Genomic DNA, 24,210 nt, shown 5'->3' with positions numbered 1-24,210 from the left:
GAGCTAGCAGCCTAGTGCTCTGCCCTCAAGAAATTTGTAAACACGACCCACAGCAGTACTTGGGCTCATGAAGGCAGAGGGGCTCTCTGACATTCCAGAAGTCAGCAGTATGACACAGGGGTGAGGGGAGCAAAAAGTACCCCCATCTACCTTATCCATGGGACTCCAAGATCTTCAGGGGTCAATCTCTGCCAAACTCTTGCTTCCTTCTTTTTGTATGCCCCAGCTTCTTCCCCTGGGTTCTTTAATAGACTGTGGCACTCTTCCCTCAGCATTTCACTAAGATGTGATTACTAACTGGTCACTCTGGTTCTTCTTTATGAAAACTGGCATCAAATGCCTCTAGTCAGTCATCTTGAAAAAAAAAAAACCAACTCTGTTATTTATTTGTAATGTTATTCCACTGTAGCAAGGAACATATTCTGTGTGCTTTGAATTATTTCAAATGTATTGAGGCTTGTTTCATGGCCTAGAATGTAGTCTACCTTGGAGTACCATGTATACTTGAGAAGGGTGTATATTTTGCCATTTTTTGGGTGGAGTGTTCTATAAAGGCTTCTTAGTTCTATCTGTCCTATTGTTATTCAGTTATTCTATTTCCTAATGGAACTTCTACTTATTTGTCTTATCCATTATTGAAAGTGAGATATTGAAGTCCTCAACTCTTTCTGTGAATTCTCTATTTCACATTTTAATTCTGTAATTTTTTGCTTTGTATTTTGGGGTTATGTTGTTTGGTGTGTATATGTTTATAATTGTTCCTTTTTTGATAAATTAACATGATTAAGCTAAAATAAAATTAATCTCAATATAACTATAAAATATCTTTTTTTATTTATAGTGATTGTTTTTGTTTTTCAAACCTACTATTCCTGATATCTATACAGCCTCTCTTACTGTCTTGTGATTGCCATTTGCATGATGTATCTTTTGCTATCTTTATTTTTAACTTTCATGTATCTTTGAATGTAAACTGGGTTTTCTAGATAAAATAGGCAGTTGAATATTATTTTTTATTTTAATCCAGTGTGATAAACTGCCTTTTGATTTGATTGCACAACAGATTAGACTTTAATGTTATTATTGACATAGTTAAATTTACATCTGCCAATTTATTTTTATCTTTCTAACGTCTATTTTGTCCTCCTTTACCACTTTTGCTTCAAGAATATTTTCTTGTGTAACATTTTAATTTAATGATTTTTCTTTGTATTTTTTGTTATTTTCTTTGTGGTTGATTTAGGACTTACCATATGTATCTTAATTTATAAGAATCTGTTTCTTTTTCTCTCTCTCTCTTTTTTTTTTTGAGACGAAGTCTCACTCTGTCGCCCAGGCTGGAGTGCAGTGGCGCGATCTCAGCTCACTGCAAGCTCCGCCTCCCGGGTTCACACCATTCTCCTGCCTCAGCCTCCCGAGTAGCTGGGACTACAGGCGCCCGCCACAACACCCTGTTGATTTTTGTTTGTTTGTTTGTATTTTTAGTAGAGACGGAGTTTCACCATGTTAGCCAGGATGATCTCGATCTCCTGACCTGGTGATCCACCCGCCTCGGGCTCCCAAAGTGCTGGGATTACAGGCGTGAGCCACCGCACCCGGCCACATATTTACTTTAATATAGAAACAATCCGGCCGGGCGCGGTGGCTCACGCCTGTAATCCCAGCACTTTGGGAGGCCGAGGCGGGCGGATCACAAGGTCAGGAGATCGAGACCATGGTGAAACTCCGTCTCTACTAAAAATAGAAAAAATTAGCCGGGCGCAGTGGCGGGCGCCTGTAGTCCCAGCTACTCGGGAGGCTGAGGCAGGAGAATGGCGTGAACCCGGGAGGCGGAGCTTGCAGTGAGCCGAGATGGCGCCACTGCACTCCAGCCTGGGCTACAGAGCGAGACTCCATCTCAAAAAAAAAATAATAATAAATAAATAAAATATAGAAACAATCCTAGAAAGCTCTATTTCCTCTTATCCATTTTATGCTCTAATTTTTGTACATATTATATGTATTTATGCTCCAAACCCAACCATACCTCATTATATATGCTGCAAACCCAATAATACATCATGGAGCTAGCAGTCTCCACTTAATTGCTTACCAATAAAATTTCCATTATTTCAGAGAGTACCCTTCAACTTGGACTTGCCTACCTTCTTTTCTCAATAAAATTCGTTCTTTTGGGCAGAACTTCAGAGTTCTCTGTTCTTATTACCTGACTCTCTTCTTGGGCAAAATATGCACCACTGCTTTAGAGCTAGGAATGGGAAGGAGGGTATGTGTTAAGGTTCAAATTACATAGACGCTTGCTGTTGTTACTGAGATTTAGTGTTTCTTGAAAAAAAAAAAATATATATATATATATAAAATTTGCTGTATATCTTTAGAACAATTTCTGGAGACTTTAAATGTTTGTATATAATATATACATATTTATATTTAATTAATGTATAATATATACATAATATATAATTATACATATAACATCATATGTAAGATTATAGATACATGATAGATAATAAAACAATGCTAACTGGTAAAATCACCTATTTTATATATATAATCAGGTACATGATTTTGTATATAACATATATGTATATTATTACTATGTTATTTTTATCAACTGTGAATGTTTCACTGGAGAGGAGGTTTATGAAAGTCCTCTGATTCCAGTTACAAGTGGATTTTTCTTATGTTTTAAGAGCCTCTAGCTATTGGAGTTTCAGTACCAGACCTGTTAACAACCCTGCCCTATTGGGAAATGAAGGAGAACTAGACATGGGTGTTTACAGTGTGACTTTTGTGGGATACTACTTTTACCTGCTAGACAGCCTAATGTCTAGTTCTCAAACCTGTGACCGGGGGTCTCTCACACAGGAAAGATGTTTATACTGGAAGATGCCCTTGTGGATCTTGTTTGATCCATGTTCAGTTTATGCCTGTCTGACCATTGCCCAGCACTGGGTCCTGACTTTGTGTTCTCCCCGGCATCCCATGGAAATTCTGGCCTGGAGAAGCTCTAGTTCTTTGTATGGAAGGTGCTCATTTGATACACCACCACAGTAGGAAACAAGCTCAAAGACTTTTTACTTATGGATCCTAGGCAGGGAGAATGCAATGAGTCAGGAGGACAGTTCTCTGTCTTCAGGTCATGCAAGGCAGAAATGAAGAGTCAGGCATTGAGTGAGAAAACATATGGCAATTAGCAGGATACATAAGGGCATAGGGTGTGGGTTACTTTAAGTTTGCAGGAAAATACCTGAATAGCCTTTTTAAAGGAAGCAGCAGGAAAATGGATAATCTGGTCTGCTAGGCAGGAGAGATGCATCTAAGCTCTTATCTGGGGTCTCTGAATTGAGGCATTTGGGTGTGGTATAGAACTGGAAACTGAGTCAAGGGTGACCAAACCCTACTTCTCCTATAAGAAAGTTAAACTTGTATTCAAAATGTACACCAAGGCAACATAAAATTATAAGAATTTACTACACTTCATTATTCATTTTTTGATCTTGGGACAGTTGCTTAGTTGTTGTGCATCTTAGGTGTCCTCCTGTAAAACTGGATAAAGTACCAGGTGTATAGTGCTCTTTTGCATATTGGCTTAGATAAAATTTGTAAACCTTATTTTTTCAATGTCTGCTCACAAAAGCTATCCAATACAATTTAGTTCCCTGTCTTTCAGATATCCAAATCTGTCACTCTCACCATGCCATATCCATAACAAGTCAGAGAGTCTGTCTTCAGCTTTATTTGTCATTGCTCTCCCTCATTTTTCAGTTTGTTCCTTGGGTTGAATAATATACCTCTGCAAATGTTTCACATTAGTCTTAATTAAAAAGTAATGTTTATTTTTGTAATAACTTATGTAAGAATATATCTCAGTGAAAACATATTCTCCTTGCATGTTATCATACACAATTATTTTTGAATGACACAATAATGTATTTGACATTTTATACTTTTGATTTCACAGTATATTTGCCATTACTTGTTAGTAACAGAGCATCAGTCATAAATTTGAAGTCTGTGGAATTGGTTAATTTTTCCTCATTTGAGTAGTGTCTAGTAGGCTGATGTCTAGTAGACATTAGGCCCTAATTTGAGTAAATCTCAAATGAGGTAAAGTATAGGAGGTAGGAGGAAGGAAGGGAAGAGAAAGGGAGTGTACTAACTAATTGGAGAAAAATGTATTTGATAAAATAATTCTTGTCTGTATAAAACACTTTTCAGGAATAACTGGTATGTTTCCCTAAAGGTAGCTTATAATCTATTTTTCTTTTTGGAATAATTATGATGTTTATGTGGTTTGGATTTCTTTGTAATCCACATTAGCATAGAAACACATATAGTATATAACCAATGAAGATTTAGTGAGTGTGTGTACTTTGTGTATAACTTTATGTGCCAAATTCTTCATACAAATAAATTAATCTGTAAATTTCCTCCTCATCAGAAAATTGTATTCATTGTCTACCGTCATTTTGGCATTATCAGAATGTATATTTTACATGGTATTCCCAAATTAAAGTTAATTATTCTCCCCTATGAAACAATGTACTTTGTATTTTAACAATTGTTTAGCTAAGGAAGAAAACAATTTATTTAGGTAATGCAAATATGTCAACAGATAATTGCATTATAGCATAAGTTTAATATAAAAGACACAAAAGTTTTAGGTAATATGAAGAATGAAGTGATTGATTTCTCTAGGGCAGAAGTAAAGGAGAAATTTTAAAAATATATTATAAAAGTAGCAATGCCCAAGCAGATCTTGAGAGTAACAGAATTAATAGAGTTTGTCAAGGCTGGAGTTCCTGTAAGAAAATAAGCACATTACTAAATCCACTTTATTCTAATTATTTGTTTAGATCTTAACTTTTATAACAAGATATATTGAGGACCTGAATGTTCTAATCATCTCTTTCCCCTGAGCACATAATACAATCAATGGCCTGTGATAGGTGCTCAAGAAATTGTCGATGCATAAATGATTCAGTGAATGAAGGAAGAGGGACTAAAATTTGACAGGCCCATCCCCTCCTCACTTGCTCTGAGCTGTGTCCTGAGATTATGATAGGATATCTTACAAAAAAATCCATCGAAACTGGGCAAACTGAGAAAATATTAACAATTTAATGGTTGGTTTTTAGCTAAGTTTTATAATCCAAGGCAAATATAATTTCCTCTTTTATACTCTCCAGTACTTATTATATGTACTCATGTTTTGTACACAATAAGAATAAACTTAATTTTATGTTTGATCAATAATTTCTAGTATTTTATCGCAATATTACTTATGTATTCCATGATAAGTAGCTCAATGTAATATTAGGCTAAGTTTTAAGTTACCTAAAGATCTTGAAAATTTTGTTCAAGTTGACAAACTATAAAACAAAATTATTGTTGAAATAAAAAGATTGAGAGAATTATGATTCAACTTCTTTAAAATATATTTTTATAATATTAAACATTTTTATAGAAATACATTTTTATTTTATTAGTAACCTACTATACAAACTTTCAGGAATTCAGATTAAATAGACTTTTTGTGAGGAATCAAACCTAAATCTTATAAAAATTAAATTGCCTACTTGTATGTTACTTAACACTGATACTTCATATAAAGTCATATAACTGGTTTTCTTCTTTAAATCATTATTAAACCAGGTGTGATTTGATATTTTATAGAAAATGCCTTTGGGAATTTTTTTAGAGGTTATCACAATTAATGTATTAGAAATTCTTTTTAAAAATTCTATGTATTTGAGAATATTCAATTTACATAAGAACCTTTAAAAAATAAACAAATTAGAACAGTGATTCTTTAGCTTAAGAGATGCTACAATTTAATATACTTTTATCCTCTGGAGATAGAAGTGAAGACCTTTCTCAATTTGAAACACAGTTGCATAATCACAAAGACAATGTATGCCTCAGTCACGGGTCAAAAGTGAACACGAAAACCCAAAAACTTTCTGGTCCAGATAATAGGTGTTTTCCTTTCCCAGTGGGCAGGAAACACTTTCCCAGTGGATTTGAGATCTGTGCAAACAGGTAAACAAACAACAAGCCAATAAACCAGAATCTCATTCATATTTAACACAATAGCAAATAGAGTTTCATTATTCATCTCATAGAAATTACCAAATCGTCAGAACAGAAAAACAAAATCTTAGTCACTGCTGTCACTAATGGAATAATTTATGCTCCAACAAGATCTAGAAATAAAAATCAAAACAACAAACCAACAACCCCTCCCACCCCTCACCATATAAACAGTAGGAGAAATAGGAGGAAGAAAGAACTGGAGAGTCAGAAAAATTAAAGTTCTATTGACACTTGAGATTCTCTCTGAGAGCTAGAAAAGATGTGACCTCACTCAAAGATCCTTGGATGTGCCCTTGTCCAGTAATACAACTTATTTGGCTCTGTCAAGTGAAACAATAAAGTATAATTTTCAAAAGTTAAAAAAAAAATCCATGAATCTTATGCAAATATAAATTGAACACTTGATGAAGATTTTATTCAATTATTAATTATGGTTCAAAGGAGAATTTTAAGGACACATACACACATAGGTACACACAATCAGGAATGCTGAAATGCATTTGCTAATAGATGCAAAGCTTCTTAAAACCTTTTATATGTGATAAAAAAGATGTTTAGGAGTTATGTTTCCTACAGAGTTAAAGCAATTTTTTTTAACTGAATAAAACAAATTTGCATTTCTATTAACAAGAATAATTTGCATTAGTGTCAGTTTTTTACATGACAGCTTCTACTCCTACAAAATTGCTACTAGTTTGGTCAATAGAAGGTCAGTCAAAGGAGCATATCATTATGGAATCAGCCAATCCCCGGAGAGTGTGCAGGTAATATCCAGCACTCTACAATATGAAATAATCAATTTAATATTTCTAGATCCTCAGTCTCAAGATTTGTTTCTTCACATTAATTTGCCTGAGAACATAAAGATACATACATAAAGTATGTTCGCCTTATCTTCTCACTTTCCTTTCACACTTGCACTTCTTGAATTTGGTAAAGATAAATCACACTTTCATCCACCCATCAAAAATGTGTGTTCTCTGAGGGGAACAAATCTCTGTGGCATACACAAAAATATTAATTAGAAGTATTGATGTTTAAGAAGACTTCTATAATGAGGATTCTGTAAACCTACCCCTTATCTTCATAATAGATGCATTTCCAATATAAATTTATTAACTGTTCATAACAACAAATAAATTTGTTCAATTGTAGGCTAAAAATAGTTTTAGTTGTAACTCAATAGAGAAGAATATTTTAAACATTAAAGACTCATGACAATAAATTTTAAGTAATATTTAATCTTAATGCTATATAAACATATCTTGAATTATAATAAAGTGATTGAATAAAATACTTGCAAGCATAAAATATATTTCCTTAGAATAACATATTATAGAAGATATGGAACAAAAATATAATTTAAAAAGAAAATGAACCATATATAATTTATAACTGTTGGAAAGAAGAGTGGGGTTGTATATTTTTTAAATGCATGATTGTGGGTGGCAAACAGCTATTGTATTAATATTCTACACAGAATGCATTTGAAGAAGAATTTTCCTTAAAATATGAATAGTGAAAGTATGCTAGAAGTTATGTTTATGCAATTTTTAGTTCAATGATACAATATTTGAATTTGTATAGCTTCAAAATATTTGTTCTATAGCCTGTTTAAATTTATGTTATTTCTCAGTGGCTTACGTTTAATTTCATGTTCATTTTCCCCCAAATTTTCACGTGTTACTTTTTAAGAGAAAGGCCTATGAAAATATGAACAATGACCTCAAATAATTGATTTCAACTCATAAAAATAACAAAGAATAAATAAAGGAGTAATATTGAGACAATTGCCACTGTTTGAAAGCTATGATAGAGCATATGAAAGGACAATCTCCGAAATGATAATTTTTGTTCACTAATGGAATTATTTTTTTCTTCATAGGATATACTTTTAGTCTTAATGCATAATATTTAATCCAGCACATTAATTTTGTAGATGAAATGTCAATGACTATATATATAGGATTGTGTGTCTTAGATAAGTCCAAGTAAAACATAAATTGGAGTAATCATAAAGAGCAACATACGAGTTTGACCAGCAATTGCTTGGTTTGCAAATTGTCTGTGAAAGACTTGGAGTTATACTAATGGCTCTAGGCTTAAAACCACCGTATTAACCCTCTTGTTTTTACTATCTTCAATTTATTATATGACTTGTAGAGTGTGTTCTGCATGTGTAGCTCTGTCTCTTTTTCCTATAATGTTCTCAACCATCTCACCTAATTCAATGTTATCAGCACTTTTTAAAGTCCTGTTAGACCAATCCCACTGAAATCACATTCCTATTTTTATATCTACAGCCCTGTACGCCCCTTTTTTGGTGTTTGAAACCTTGTACACAGAGATTTATCTCAATAAAAATTTGTTGAATTCATTAATAAATTAAAAAATAAGCCAGTCAATCAAATCTAATGCCAAAGGGCCAGAGAAATGATTTTTTTTCTCTGGGATTTTTGGGGCAAAACTGTGGTCATCTCAAGCAGTTTCAACATTTTAATTTAGGGCAAGCAAGCCCCAAAATTTGGGCTTGGCTCAGGATGGTTCTTGCCTTCACCCAGGAAAGAATTTAGGCAAGCCAGTATTATGACACAGCAAATTTTATTGAAGTGGCAGTATACAGCAGCTGTACAGGTATTGCTCCTTGCAGACCAGGGCAACCCCACAGGCAGTGTGCCTAGAGTAGCAGCTCAGAGGCACTTTGGCTGCCATATTTATACCCACTTTTTATTATATGCAAATTAAATGGTGGATTATACAGACAATTCTAGGACAGGGGTGGTAATTTTCAAGTCATCAGGTCATTGTCATGTTCTTTAAAGAAGGAGTAACATCTGAGTGTTGTTCTGGCAAGGGTAAATGACATGGCACACTGGTGGACGTGTCTTATGGAACACTAATGCCCCATCCCAATATTTACAGATGTTCACATCTGTAAACATTCCTTCTGCAAATACAGTGTGCAGTTGTATTTAGCTGTTCCTCAATTTCGTCTAATGTCTGAGCCCCGTCTCTGTAGTTGAGTCCTGCCTCCTGAGTCAAGTCCCACCTCCTACCTGAATTTGAGTTTAAGTTGAAAAAACTAATTTTGCAGAAATGAAGGCATATCCGGATGACACAAATGACAATCATTGTCAATTAATCTTCTATTTTTTATAAGGGCAAATATAATTCCAGAAGCTCAGCATTATTTTGGCATAATGGGAGCTGTAGGAAAGGCAGATGATCTCCATGGTATTCATCACTGCATTTCTTGCTGTGTGTTTCAAATTCTCTTTGGTATTTGTTCTCCTAAATTTCAGAAAAAGTTGTGAATTTTGAAAATGTTTCACAAATTGGAAAATATTTGTAGATCAAATTAAACAGAAAACCAATGAGATGTATTCACATCTGTAAACATTCTTTCTTATTTCAAATATATTTTATTAGCTAAAAAGTACTCCTGCTGTTATATTATTTAGTTTTACAACCATTTTTCTAATTTTAACAAAAATGTATTTCTGCAACAGTGATATGTGTGTTTATATTAAGAGAAAATAAAGGCAATCTTCTTGTAAACATTTTATTTTGAAACACCAGTGTAACATCTGTAAACCAAGGCAGTATTATGTTTCCATATACTTAAGAATAGGTACTCCCAGTGGGAGATGATATGGGATAGAATGGAAAATGCATTCTCCCTTGGAAATATTCTGTTATGTGGGCATATCAAGGTAATTTTCTAAACATCCCTCAAAAATTCTTAATTTTTTTCTTTTATTTTTATAATTTCAACTTTTATTTTAGATACAGAGGATACATGTGCAGATCTGTTACATGAGTATATTGTGTGACTTTTATTCAGTGATAGATACAAATAGTTTTAATTGTAACTGAGGTTTGGGGTATGATCCTGTCACCCAGGTATTGAGCATAGTATCCAATAGGTAGTTTTTCACCCATTTCCTGTCTCCTTTCCTTCCCCTTCTAGTAGTCCACAGTGTCTCTTATTCCCATTTTATGACCATGTGTACTCTCAGTCAATGGTGAGAATATATAATATTTGGCTTTCTGTTCTTGTATTAATTCACTGAGGATTATGGCCTCCAGCTGCATGCATGTTGCTGCAAAGGACATGATTTTGTTCTTTTTATGGCATCATAGTATTCCAAGGTGTATATGTACCATATTTTCTTTATCCATTCCACAGTTAATTAGCATCTGTATTGATTCTATGTCTTTGCTATTGTGAATAGTACTGTGATGAATGTATGAGTGCATGTGTCTTTTTGGTAGAATGATTTATTTTCTTTTGGATATAAAACCAATAATGGGATTGCTGGGTTGAAAGGTAGTTCTGTTTTTAAGTTTTTTGAGTAATCTCCAAACTGCTTTCCACAGTGGCTGAAATATTAATAATTTACATTCTCACGAACAGTGTATAAGCATTTCCATTTCTCCCAAGCCTCACCAGCATCGTTGTTTTTTGTCTTTTTAATAATTACCATTCTGATGGGTGTGAGATGGTATCTTATTGTGGTTTTGATTTACATTTCTCTGATGATTAGTGGTAAGGAACATTTTTTCATGTTCATTTTCTGCTTGTACATCCTCTTTTGAGAAGTATCTGTTCATGTCCTTTGCCCACTTTTTAATGATGTTATCTGTTTATTGTTTGTTGATTTATTTTAGTTCCTTATGGATTCTGGATTTTTGACCTTTGTTGCATGCAGTTTGTGAATGTTTTCTTCTTTTCTGTGGGTTATCTGTTTACTCTGCCAATAGTTTCTTTAATTTGGTCCTACTTTTATTGCGATTGCTTTTGGGGACTGGGCCAAAAATTATTTAACAAGGTCAGTGTCAAGAAGGGTATTTCCTAGGTTTTCTTCTAAGATTTTTGTAGTCGAAAGTCTTATATTTAAATCTGTAATTAATCTTGGGTTGATTTTTATATATGGTGAAAGTTAGGAGTACGATTTTATTCTTCTGCACATGGCTAGCTAGTTATCTCTGCACCATTTCTTGAATAGAGAGTCCCTTTCCCATGGCTTGTTTTTGTCAGCTTTGTTGAAGATCAGATGGTTTTAGGTGTGTGGTTTTGTTTATGTGTTCTCTGTTCTGTTCCATTGATCTATGTGTCTGTTTTTGTACCACTACCATGCTGTTTTGATTATTGTAACCTTATAGTTTAGTTTGAAGCCAGGTAATGTGATGCCTCAAGCTTTGTTCTTTTTGCTTACGATCACTTGGGCTCTCTGAACTCCAAAATCTAATACGCTTTTCTGTGTCTAGTAGCGGCTAACTCTCTGCCCAGAGTTTAATCATGAAACTAGTGAGCCAGTGTTACAAATAGAAATACGACCTATCTCTCAGGCATAATAGGGCATAAAAACTTTAGCAACTGAAAAAGCATCTGAAAGCCTTTTTAAAAATGTACTATCTGAGCCATTTTTTTCTGATTTACAGTATCAAAAAACTCTAGAGTTGGATCTAGAATTCACTATTTTTAGCAAGCACTTGAAGTAATGTTTCTAAACACTAAAATTTCAAAGCAATAACTCCTTAATAAATGGCACCACTTTTAAATACATTTGCAACTATAGTTGTAAGTATGCATTATAAACACTCAATCTCAATAATATCAAAAAAATGCAAGAACATAAAGATCTTCTACAATGAAAGATACATTAAAACTTACAATGCAAGACATAGAAAGATTCTCACTACCTTAACCTTTCAGGAGAAAGTTTTTTACTGTCTTTTCCTCAGAAATTTAGAATCACTATGATTTTTTGAAATCTTTATGAACCTCAAGATGTTTTCTTTTAGATCTTGTTTTAAACATACTACCAATTAGAAGGTTATTTATATTAAATAACAATTTTAAAGAATCAGGAATGTGATAATATTGTCAAGTATTGGGGGAAAATTGCCCTAAATAACATTTAAATCATCCAATCATGACTGTTACTCAAAGTGCATTCTTTGGAACCCTATTACCTTCAGATACAGTATGAACTAAAAACATTATTGTGATCAAATAAGTGTGAGAAATGATGCATTGTATAGCACATCTCAATGCAGTGAATTACAATGCCCAATAACATATCAAAGGCTCTGGCGAGGTCTTACAAGTGCTCAACCTTCCCAATACAGTTTAGTCTAACTAACATATAGTAATATATCAAGAGGAAATATACATTTGGATATGGTAATTTATATGACTCATACAATTGATCCCTTTAAATTGGCAATCAACATATGCTTTATTAAATTACACTACTTCTAAAATCTGAAAGTTATTTTTAATAATAGACTCTCTACTATACAAATGTAACTACTTGTGTCTAGGGAAATTTAGCCAACTTGTCTTTTAGTAAATAATTGTGAATAAAAATGCATTTTATAAAATGTAAATAATACCAAGGAGTATTATACAGTATCAAAACAAACAAAAAGAAGACATGCAAAACCTTTTATACTTTATTTTAAAATAAGTTTTGAGTATGTACTACGTATGCCAGAAAATGTGCAAGATTCTATGGAAATTGATCAATAATAGACATATATCCTGCCCTCCTTGAGGTTATGGTATCATAGAGAAGACAAATGTTAAGCTACTATTAGGCATATGTTGAATGCTAGCTAAAAAAGCGGTGGGTGCTATAGAAACTGCATTAGTCAAGGTTCTACAGAAAAACAGAACATACACACACATAAAGACATTTAATTTAAAGAATTGGCTCACACAATTATAGGGACTTTGGAAAGTCTCAACCTATAGGCAAGTCAGCAGGCTGGCAACTCAGGCAGGGGAGAGTTACGGTATTGAGGAAGAATTTCTTTTCTGATAAATCTTAGATTTTGCTCTCGATGCCTTTCAACTGATTGGATGAAGCTCATCCACATCATTGAGGAAAATCTCCTTTACTTAGAGTCAATTGATTGTAGATGTTAGCCACACATACAAAATAGCTTCAAGCAACACCTAGATTAGTGTTTGATTAAATAGCTGGGTACTAATCTAGCCAGGTTGATACATAAAACTAACCATCATAGCAATATATAAGATGGTATTATATAAAACAGTTAATCAGTCAAACTGGGAAGCTCAAGATGGTTTTATTTAAAAATGTAATTGAATTTAACTGAGACTTTAAACAAAAACAGAGTCAGGTAAAATTTAAGGGTAAATTGTACGGTAAGGTTAGATCCAGAAGAATCAAAATCTTATATAGAAATATTCAAATGTGAAAAGAATAGGGCTGATTATTTTGTTTCTTTCCTTTATATAGGAAGCACAAAACAGGAAGAAGTCAAGGATGATTTTTTGGTTCCACAGAGTGAGTTATAAAACCACAAAAATAAAAATAATAGAGAAAAATCATAATTTCAGTTTGGGATCTGTTAACTTTGAAATGCCTATGAGCCCTCCACACAGAGATATCTAGTAAGAATATAAGAATATGGGACTAGAGAGATTAGGTTTAATGTTGTTAACTCAAGAAATCTAAATCTTGGTCATAGATGAAATCACCTAGGGAAGTGTAGGGTGAAGAGACAGGTTTTTAGTCAGTGGCCTGTGGCACTTAATTAACCAGGATTTCATGGGAAAATAACCCAAAAAAGGAGATTGAGAGAGAGCAGCCAAATGCATAGGTAATGTGGAGTATGATGTCACGAAAACCAAGAGAAGGGCTTGTTCTAAAAAAAGTGTTGTGATCAACAATGTTACGTCTTGCTGAGATGTCAAGCAAGACAAGGATAAAGAGGAATCCATTGGACCTTCTGATGTGGAATTCATTGCAGAAGTCCAATTTGAGGTAAGTGAGGAAAAACTGGAGTTGAGGAAATAGAAACAGCATGTGTGAAAATACAATTTGACTAAATGCCTAAGAGTGGAAAAATACAGAGTGTGCCAAAAATGAAGGTTAAGGTGGGCATGTGGAGTTGGGTAGTTTTTAGGCCATTTATTTGTAAACAGTTATTCTATCTATCTATCTGTCTGTCTATCTATCTATCTATCTATCTATCTATCTATCCATCCATCCAACAGTCATCTATTTAATCTATTTTTCTTTTGAGTTAAATTATGAAAGAGCAAGGACAAAAGATATTTAAAAACTATAAAGACAGAGAATAATTGATAGCATAACATCCCTGAGAAAATTGAAGAGGATGATATGCAAAACCAAAATCATTTAGTTTTGGGTGGAGGGTAGGGGTAGAGGGGTCTGTCATTATACAGGAAAGAGAGGAGGAAAAAGAGGTCAAAGTGAAGGGAGAGGTAGCAAGATCCGACATTTCAGGAAAATGGAAAGTGTTTAAAGATCTACAGTGAGAAATGGGAGATGAACTCATCGGGTAACAGTAAAATTACAGGGCAATTTTGAATACTCAGTGGAAATTGGAGACCACTGAAGAAATTTATCTTCTGTTATGTAACATATTTTTCTCAATGGAATTGAGTAGCTTAAATACACTCATGGAATAAAGGGCTATATTTTTTCTAGATTGTTTAGATGAGTGTGACAACAGGATAACAAAGCCCAGGAATTTAGGCTACTGGAAAAAAAAAGGCAATTTAAAAGTGTTCTGTGCATCTGGGTGTGGTGGCTCATGCCTGTAAACCCAGCACTTTCTGGGACTGAGGAGAGAAGATCACTTGAACCCAGGAGTTCGAGACAAGCCTGGACAATACAGAGAAATCCTGTCTCTATAAAAATATTAGCCAGGAATGGTAACACACTTGCATTCCCAGCTACTTCAGAGGCTGAGGCAGGATAATCGCTTGAGCCTAGGAGTTTGATCATAGCAGTGAGCTATGATCATGCCACCACTGTACTCCAACCTAGGTGACAAAGAGACACCCTGTCTCTTAAAAAAGAAAAAAAGATGGTCTGTGGAATATGGATTTACAATAGAGGTAAGTGACATTAGAAAATAGAGGAGGCACAGGGAAGAGAAAAAAGTCTGGTGGATAGAAATTTCATTGTTTGGGGAAAAAAAAATACTGTAGTGGGATAAACCGAATAGATAAGTAAGAGGACAGAATTTTTGTTGTGCAGTGGAATGACTTACTGAAGAGTGAGGGTTGCTGTGGAATAGTGGGAAAATATTTTGCAGAAGATAAAGAAGTTAAGCCTTTAGCTAGCTGTCCATGTGTACATGTAATTGTCACAGTATCAAATAAAAAATTGGAGTGGAAAACATGATGACACAGGTACCAGCAACTTAAATGAGTGAGGAAGTAGCCAGGCAAATAGGTAGTGACAGTAATGAAGTGACACAGGAATTTATAAAGCCATATGGTGTGAACTAAATAGGAGAGGGATTTTTTTTTTTTTTACAAGAGAGAGTATAATAGGAAATAAATAGAATGTAGTGTATACCTATTTATTAGTGGTTATGTTATGTTATGTTATGAGTTTGAGTCTTTTGTGAAGCAGATGCCAAGATGGAATTAGAGGTACCAAGATTTATTGGGAACTATCTATGAGGGATAAAGAAGAAGGGGAGGAAGAAGAAGTAGGCAGAGCATGCCTTCAGACAGCAATTTAGCCCTGACATGTGTGAAAGGAGATAAGGAAGGAAAGGATATTTGGTAGGAAACTCATGACTACACGAGCATTCTGCCAAAGCCTCAGTCAGACCAATGTGGAGTTCCCAGGCAAATGTTACTCCTTGGAAAAATCCCACATCAGGCAGGTATGCCCAGATTTATAGACCTCACCACATTTAGTCATTTGGCTGTGAGCAGAGCATAGGATGTGTGACTTTGGAGTAAAAGCCATTGTGGACCCCAAGGTGCTGGAGGCTGTTGGCCAACTCTGCTTCCATGGAGGATTTTCTGGAAGGGAGATTTTATTGGAAGACTTCTAGAACCTGCATGCTTCATCCTCTCAGGCATCCCACCTCTTCCACACAGTCCTCTAAGCCTTTTCTCATGGCACTTATTTTATCTGGTTTGTTTTGGTTTCTTTCCTAGAAATACTCTATTTAGAAAATGACACCTACTAAATAAAGCTCCTCGAGAAACTTTCCTGGAGGTGGACTATATGACAAACATACTTGAAATGGACTGAACAAAGTTATTCTTGTGAGTTAGATGCAGCAATCCATATGCTTACTTGTAGAAGAAAAAAAGTGATTTAAATTATAATCTGGATGTAAAAATCTTAAAATCATGATAGTTACATTCCTGCCCGATAGGTTTTTTCCTGAGCCCCACATATTTCTATTGTCAGAGACTAAGTCCATAAGCCTAGCTACCAGGTGACTTCTGATCTTCATGCAGAGTATGTCTTGGATGTCAATGTGTTATGGATCATACTTGATGGGTTAAAAGTCTGTATATCACAGGTGTTTCAAGATTAAAGGCAGGGGAGGGGTCTCTTCATCAGGGAACTGACAGTTGTTATGTGCACTTAATTATACATTTCCATATCTAATTATAAAGAGTTTTAAGAATAGTATATCCACATCTCTGCCATGGATGATCTGGAACTATAAAATGCCATTTGTTATGAAATGACTAAGTATAGTAATATAATTGCTATTGAGTTGTCCTTTTCTTGACTGTCAGGTAGTAACCTCATCATATCATTTAATTCTGATTGGCAGCTGTTGGGTACTATTCATCTTACCTTTTTTCTCCTTGAACATTACTCACCTTATAATCATTGTATCTTTAATATCTTGTGTCATACATTTGAAGCAATCTGGCAGTTTCTGACAGAAAGAAGTTATAATATAAAAGCCAACTTCTCTGTATTTTTTTTTTCTGGTAGAATTGCTGATAAACCTACAACCATAGAAATATTATGAAAAAGTAGTTGAATTAAACAATGTCAGTGGATTATAAATAATAATCAGCTCACTTTTATAAAAGCTATGTATATAATATTTAGAATTATTTGCTAATGATTAAGAATCATTGCTAATAATAGAAAAGCTATATTTACTAACAATAAATAAATGATAATTATTTTGCAGCATAAGCTGCTACCTTTAAATCTTTTCTCTCCCCCAGCTTCTAATACTACTTAATGGCACACAAATGGGTATTTCTCAACTGCTATTTTGTTCCTATCTCTATATGTTATACTAATCATGAGCCACAATACCCCACTTTCCATGATCAGTTTTGGATAATATATCTTATTGTCAACCAATTATTATATCCGGTTATCATATAAACTGTTTTCTGCATAGTAAAAAACAAACAGGAACCAGTCAGTTTTGTGCTCCCAAATTCAGTTAGTATGATAGAAAACAAAGGGTAAGAGAAAGCAAGAAAGTTTTAGGATTGAAAGATGGTTGGAAAAATAGGAAGTAGTTGTCAGAGAGTGGACTATAGGAAACTATTATGGAAGAGTTGCAGTTTTTAGTAATGGCAATGCCTAGGCTATGACCTGAAAACATGAGATTTTAAATCATGTTAGAGTTTAGAAAGGAATAGAGGAAAATGGTGTGAAAAGGGCAATGATAGGAAAAGAGAGTCAATATCCCATGAGGTTGAAACAAATAGCTACCGCTGCAAAGGATGGTGGAGGAAGCACCATCTTGAGGACTTACCTGTTAAAGGTGGAAGATGATGGCCGGGCGCGGTGGCTCAAGCCTGTAATCCCAGCACTTTGGGAGGCCGAGGTGAGCAGATCACAAGGTCAGGAGATCAAGACCACAGTGAAACCCCGTCTCTACTAAAAATACAAAAAAAAAATTAGCCGGGCGCGGTGGCGGGCGCCTGTAGTCCCAGCTACTCAGGAGGCTGAGGCAGGAGAATGGCGTGAACCCAGGAGGCGGAGCTTGCAGTGAGCCGAGATCGCGCCACTGCACTCCAGCCTGGGCAACAGCGTGAGACTCCGTCTCAAAAAAAAAAAAAAAAAAAAAAAGGTGGAAGATGAGTAGCATGTTCACAGAAGAGACAGAGCATGGAAGGACATTTGCTGAATGCCAGAGGGCACCCTGGAAAACTTGTGAGTGTTGGAGTATAAGCAGAGGTAGGTAAGAATAAATGACTCCCTCTTAATCCCTCTTGATGGAGGTGAGGTTGTCCAGGGTTCGCTTTGGATTGCTGTGGGAGGAATGTGCTTATACTCCATGCAAGAGCTCTAACTTGGTAAAGTTTGTTGGTGAAGCTGGTTCTTCTAGCATGCACTCCTCCTTCACCTGGGTGATAGAGGGGCACAAAAAAGTGTAACTTGTCTAAGTTAGACATTCTCAATATGTTAAGCCCATAAATATTTTACCTTCTCTTTAGTCACTCATCAAATATTCATTGAGTTGCTGCTCAGCATCAGGTGCAGCAGCGAGCGCTTAGTCTCTGTCCTGCTGCAGCTGAGAGTACGGCACGGGAAAGAGAGCCAGTTATTTCACAAACGAGAACCAATTGAAGCTGTGGCGATTTCTGTGGAGGAGAAGTGCATTTGGCAGGAGAGTAGGTAACTGGAGGCTTAGATTTGTTCCAGTTGTCAGAGGGGCTTCTTTGAAGGAGTGACATTTAACATTTTTTTGAAAGGATGCTGGTGAGCAGATGAGGAAACATGTCAGGCAGAAGGAAATGAATGGATAAGGAACTGAGGCCTGCATTCTACATAATGCTCTTCCACTTCCCGTTATATCCCATACCCACCCAAAACACAGAGCTTCTGAGGCTGTTGAAAGAGCAAATACTTTTGGAAATATTTTAAGATAATTTGAAAAGTAAAAATGATTCTTTCCAGTGGGATGAAGGAAAAATATTTTACCATTTTACGTTTCCAACTGCTTTTCTGAGTCTGAGAGAAAAGGGAGAGCTCTTTTTTGAGAGAAGTAATATTTTAGAGATTCCTCAGTAGAATTGGAATTTCTTAGATTTGTAAAGTATTTTTTGTTAGTGTTAGAAGAATTTGAAAAGCAGGAGAGGAATATCAGAGCAGTATTATGGCTAATTTAAGACTTTTTACAACCTTTGCTCTTGTCTTTATAACAAATTGTACAACCAACAATCTTTAAACTATTAATAAGTCAGTAATATTTCTTATTTCATTACTATGTGCCACCAAAGTATGCACATTGCTTTGGTCAGAACTTTTTAAGGATATGATGTATATACTTGTATAATATCAGGATTTCTAGACTTGCCTCATTTGGATCATTTGGATTTCTAAATATCTAATAAGATCTTTCAGGTTTCTAATACAGCTTAATCATGGTTTTATGAAACAGTTATAATGCCATGTGGAGTCATTTAAAAGATTTGTATTTGTTGTAAGAAAATAAACAGAGCATATAACAAATAAAAATTATGGTTCTTGAAAGTATAAGCACTGAAGTAACAAATTAACCATTACCCTCCCATTTTTTCTTTTTCTTTCTTTCTTTTTTTTTCTTAGAACAGGCAACTTTGATTAGTTTCTGGTCAGTCAACTATCTTTTTTGTTTTCTTGGATCCCTACTTAGGCAGCTTTTTATAAGGTTTATTCCCAGGCAACAGAATTCCACCTATTCTGTTATGTGAAACAGTGATCCAAGTTCCATTTTGCCATCTTGCCTGGAACACATGTGTTCCATTTACCACGTTAGCTTAATTCCCAGCCATGCCTGCCCAGAAGCAGACCCAAGCAAGTTGATGACATCATCCCACACACCCTTTCTATTTTGTTTCAAATTTATAAATACATTTATTTTTTCTGGGCATGAAGAACTTAAATTTTTCTCTTTGTATAATACTATTCTAACAAAAAGATTCTGATGTATTTCTTAATTTATGAATTAATCTAAAGGAAATAAATGATATAAGGCAGGTTTACATTTTAGATGCCTGGGAAAAACCAGCTGATATCCTTCACTTGGAGGTACAGGGATGTGGCAATTTAAATGGTAATATGGTGCATTGACTGCATCATCATCATCATCATCATCATCATCATCATCATCCAGCCTAAAGATCAACTGAGTATCCTCAATATCCAAAGTCTACTAAACACTAATAGTCAAGTTAAAGAGATAAATTATCTTTTAATTCAAAGATTGTACAATTTAGTAATGGTTTCAGCTATGTAATACAATGGTATTAGGAAAAAAGAAAGTTAGTACAATGATGGCGCACTTTTTCTAAGAATTCGAAAAACGATGGTTAACTATAAAAATGGAAAATCAAGAAAGGAGGGAGATGGGGACAGAATTACAGAGCATCTATTATTTGAACAAGGCCTTGCATGAGAGAAAAGTTTTTAAGGGAAGAAAAATGGAAAAGAAACTGCTTTCTCTTCCTCTGAGATAAAATGGGCAAAGGAGAAGAAATTGGAGGTAAAAAAGTATATTTTGAGTTGAAGATGAGATAATACAGTTCTCTTGGATGGCCTTGAATTTCTTAGTTGAGCAAATTGAAGATAGAAGTGCATGGTTAGGCAAAATGAGAAAGAAAATCAAAGGTAGAATAGTTAGAGGAATGCATAGGTGGTTAGATAGATGGGAGAAAAAATATAGAAAATATAAAAACAAACACTTTTTGAATAATTAGTCCCTGCCAGGCACTATATTTTCACATTTAGTATTTCAAGCCAAATATAAAGAATACAATGATAGTAGAATCTTACAATTTGTGGTGGAGCTAGGAAAATCCACTTATATCAATTTGTCATCAAACTTCAGCAAAGATAATTGGTGGGTGGTCTTTTTAATCCTTAGCTTTGGTGGTTGCAGATATCTTGAGTGTAGTTTCTTCCTTTTAGAAGGCAAATACTGTAATTTTCATGTCTGTCCCCCATGTATTTCTCTAATTACTTCATTACCTGAATGGTCTCTTCAGAAATATAATTTTCTGGTAAAAATAGAATTATATGGAGTTAAGTGACAACTCTGTGCTATTTGCTATACGGTCACTCTATCATGCATATATGGTAGTTAACTCACTCAGTTTTAATTTGGGACTATAGACTGAATGAGCAGCCATTCAAGAAGCTGAAACGTAGCTTCTCATTCAGTTTTATCTGAATCATGGATGTAATTTAAAAGGCAGAAATGGAGAAAGCCTTTCTGGTCCTGGACAGTGAAGTTTACAAGAATAAGAAGAGAACATCTGAATTTAAAAAACATCAACCAAAAAAAAAAAAAAATCTGTTTCCTCAGAATTAACTGCTACTATCACTTTTTTTGGTGTGTATGAGAATCCAGAATTTCTTCAGTGCCACAACTGAGACAAAAGGTGCCTGGATTAAACAAAAGTGTTGACTACAGCAAAATGCTTCAAAAGATCCAAGTGGCACCATTTACATAAACCCTCAGGTACCCATTACCATACAGGATGAATGGCATCTCACTGTAGCATGTAAGAACTTAGAGACAGCTTGGGAGCCAAACCAGAAGCCCCTCTCTTTACTTCCACAATGGTAAATCTGCTTCATTCTATACTCAGATTCTATGTTTGGAAAATGGAGGAACAGGGAAGTTTCCTTAGAGGGGAAAAGCACACCTAAAAGATGGAATGCACATATTCCTTCTTCCTAATTTTTCACCTGCTGTAAATCAAGTAATGTCTTTATTTTAGCAAAGCTATCCATTTGGACGATAAATGGCCACCTTGTTATCAAGGAGCTTGAACTTTCAATTGATTTAATATAAACAATAAACTGACAGTTTTAAATTGGTAGATAATAAACTTGGCAAGTCTACTCAGCAATTTGCCTTTGGTTGGTTTTCTATCCGAACTCCCAGATTCCCTGTGTGCCCCATTATCATTGGAAATAAAAATTTCCAGAACAAAATGAAGTTAGTTAGATAAAATGATGGTTGATTTTACATTTTAGTTTAGGGGTTTACTCTCAATTCTGCCATATCAGTCTTGTGTAGACAGGTCTGTGTGCAATACAAGGAGAGTATTGCCTCAAAGTCTCTAATCACCATTTTTTTATTCACATTGGTGAATGTCACCATCTTTTAGGGCATCCACCAAAAATCCTTAGTGTAACTGTAAACTTAGAGTTTTTCTCTATTTTATAAACATGCTAATACGTGTCCTCATGTTTTACTGAATTTCTAATGTTAAATGACCTTTTGGCATATATTATTATCTGGGATAGAAAATATATAACTCAGTGATAAAAATATTTTTAATGGCAGATGTACTTGGAATTCCTCTTACATTTCATATAAGGTATGTACAAAACAGAAATTTTAACTTTTCTCACCTGAAATAGCTACAATTTCCTATCAATCTCAAAGAAAATACATTATGTTTGAATATAGTTGTCCTAGGAGTGTACAGAAACCATGTATTTCTAATCCCTTAAACTAGGTTTGTTGAATTTTTGGATACCTCAGACTTCCAATACTTAACATTCATACCCTGGTCTTCACTTTTAGAAAACAAATTTGAGAATCACCATATATATATTTTTGAAAAATTTAGAAATAATGTTTGCTTATAGCAAGGTAGGAAAATAGATTGTTTATAGCATAAACATCATTGCCATTTATTTTGAAGAAAAAAGCAAATTAAGTAATTTCACAGACAGTACAAAGTCAGGCTTTCAAAAAAAGTATGTGCTCTACATATACTACAGCTACATGAAAGTAACTCGTAATAAGTTAGTTTTAATATTCACATGTCAAATGGATAAAATTATTAAAAATTCTCAAAATATTAAATTATTAATTTATGAATTACTTTATAGGTGCTTATTTAATGGGAAAAGGCCAGCACTTGGAACTTACAGCTTTGGCCCATGTTCAATTTAAATGATAACCTGTGATTCTAAACTAGAGGGTTTAACATCCCCAGTAGAAAGGTCAATGGGAAATGTAGGAAATGAGATTTTTTTTCAGTCACCCTAAGGAATTCTTAACTACCTTGGTTGTGTATAAGATAGTGTCTGACAATCAAAGAATTGTCCCCCCAAAAAATCCATCTTTACTAGCATCCCACTTGACTGGAACTTAATTAAATTTATTTATACTTGCTGGACACCACTGAACATCTAAGCTTCCTTCCAGTTCGGAAATACTCCTCAGCAGTTACTTAGGAAGAATTAAACTGATACAGTTACTCTAGTAGAATCAGATGTACTTGTGGTTTATACATTCAGGAATACACATTAAAACACACACACACACACACCCTTCAACTTTAACAGCATCTTCTATGTAAAGGAAGTCAGTAAAAGTCTGCTCCATTTTAAAATCAATCCAAAGAGAGTTATGCAAGTAAAAATGTTTTTTTAATAACATTTTTTCAGGAAGATGATCCCTATATCAGACCCCAATAATGAAATTAAACTGTATTTTAGCACAGCAATTACAAAACATATTTTTTTTCTTTATAGAAACAATGTATGCCTTTTTAAAATAAAATAGTAATACATAGATAGCCAGTATATACAATGAATATAAGTTGAGTTCTTCAATTCCCCATGATCTCCTTCTTCTTCACATCTTATCTTCCTCTCAGATGGGAACTCCAGAGACTTCTTTGTTAAACCCAAGGCTTCACATAACACAGTGGAAAACTTACTGCTATAAATTAGACATAACTAACCTCAGTGAATAGATAATAAGCAATTGAAGTAGATTGTGCTAGTCCTGGACAATCAGTAGTGGTAGAATTGAAGTAAATTTAAGACTTGATACCATTCCCTCCAGCACTAAAATTCAATGAAAAAAAAGTAGGCCAGAGAAATCACTTCTATAAATTATATTTTGTCCTTGAGGGGTATTTTTGTATTGTATTCTAGGCTACCTGCTGTTACATCATTAAAGGAAACTGTTTTTTCTTTCTAACTAGAACATTTATCCCAGAAGCCAGCATGCACCTCAATATTAGGTCTTATAATATGATAAACTTTCACCTCCTTTTATCAATCTAGAGGAGTAGTTTTTTATCTTCCCTGGTGACATTCTGGCTTTTGGCATCCTTCTTGAATGTAGGATATAAAGTCTCCCATTGATTTGAAGAACTTTTGCCTTCTGATACATCCCTGCAAGTTTGGGACCATATTTGGAATACATTGTGTGTAAGCTTTGCTTAGTGAAGCACAGTTTATCCATCAGTGAGGCTCATCCTTACCAGAAAAACTCTGGGATTATAAATACACATAATACTCTTAACCCTTAGTAATAGAAGTAAAAGATAATCACTGGGTGGGAGAAAAT

The 24,210-nt window shown here is 34.5% G+C and overlaps 1 protein-coding gene and 1 long non-coding RNA gene across 6 annotated transcripts in view; both read left to right on the top strand.

Moving 5' to 3' along the window:
• Nucleotides 1-24,210, top strand: part of LOC105478796 (glutamate ionotropic receptor kainate type subunit 2) — a 705,430-nt gene that overhangs the window by 592,435 nt on the left and 88,785 nt on the right. The window lies entirely within an intron of this gene.
• Nucleotides 1,641-22,561, top strand: LOC139363346 (uncharacterized). The gene is made up of 2 exons (XR_011623508.1): nt 1,641-17,664; nt 17,974-22,561. It is a non-coding gene; the product is annotated as an uncharacterized lncRNA (long non-coding RNA).

Source organism: Macaca nemestrina, chromosome 5, assembly GCF_043159975.1.
Source record: "Macaca nemestrina isolate mMacNem1 chromosome 5, mMacNem.hap1, whole genome shotgun sequence".
Classification (NCBI taxonomy): domain Eukaryota; kingdom Metazoa; phylum Chordata; class Mammalia; order Primates; family Cercopithecidae; genus Macaca; species Macaca nemestrina.
The sequence above is the reverse complement of the archived record's forward strand: the minus strand, read 5'-3'. Positions and strand labels throughout refer to the sequence as shown.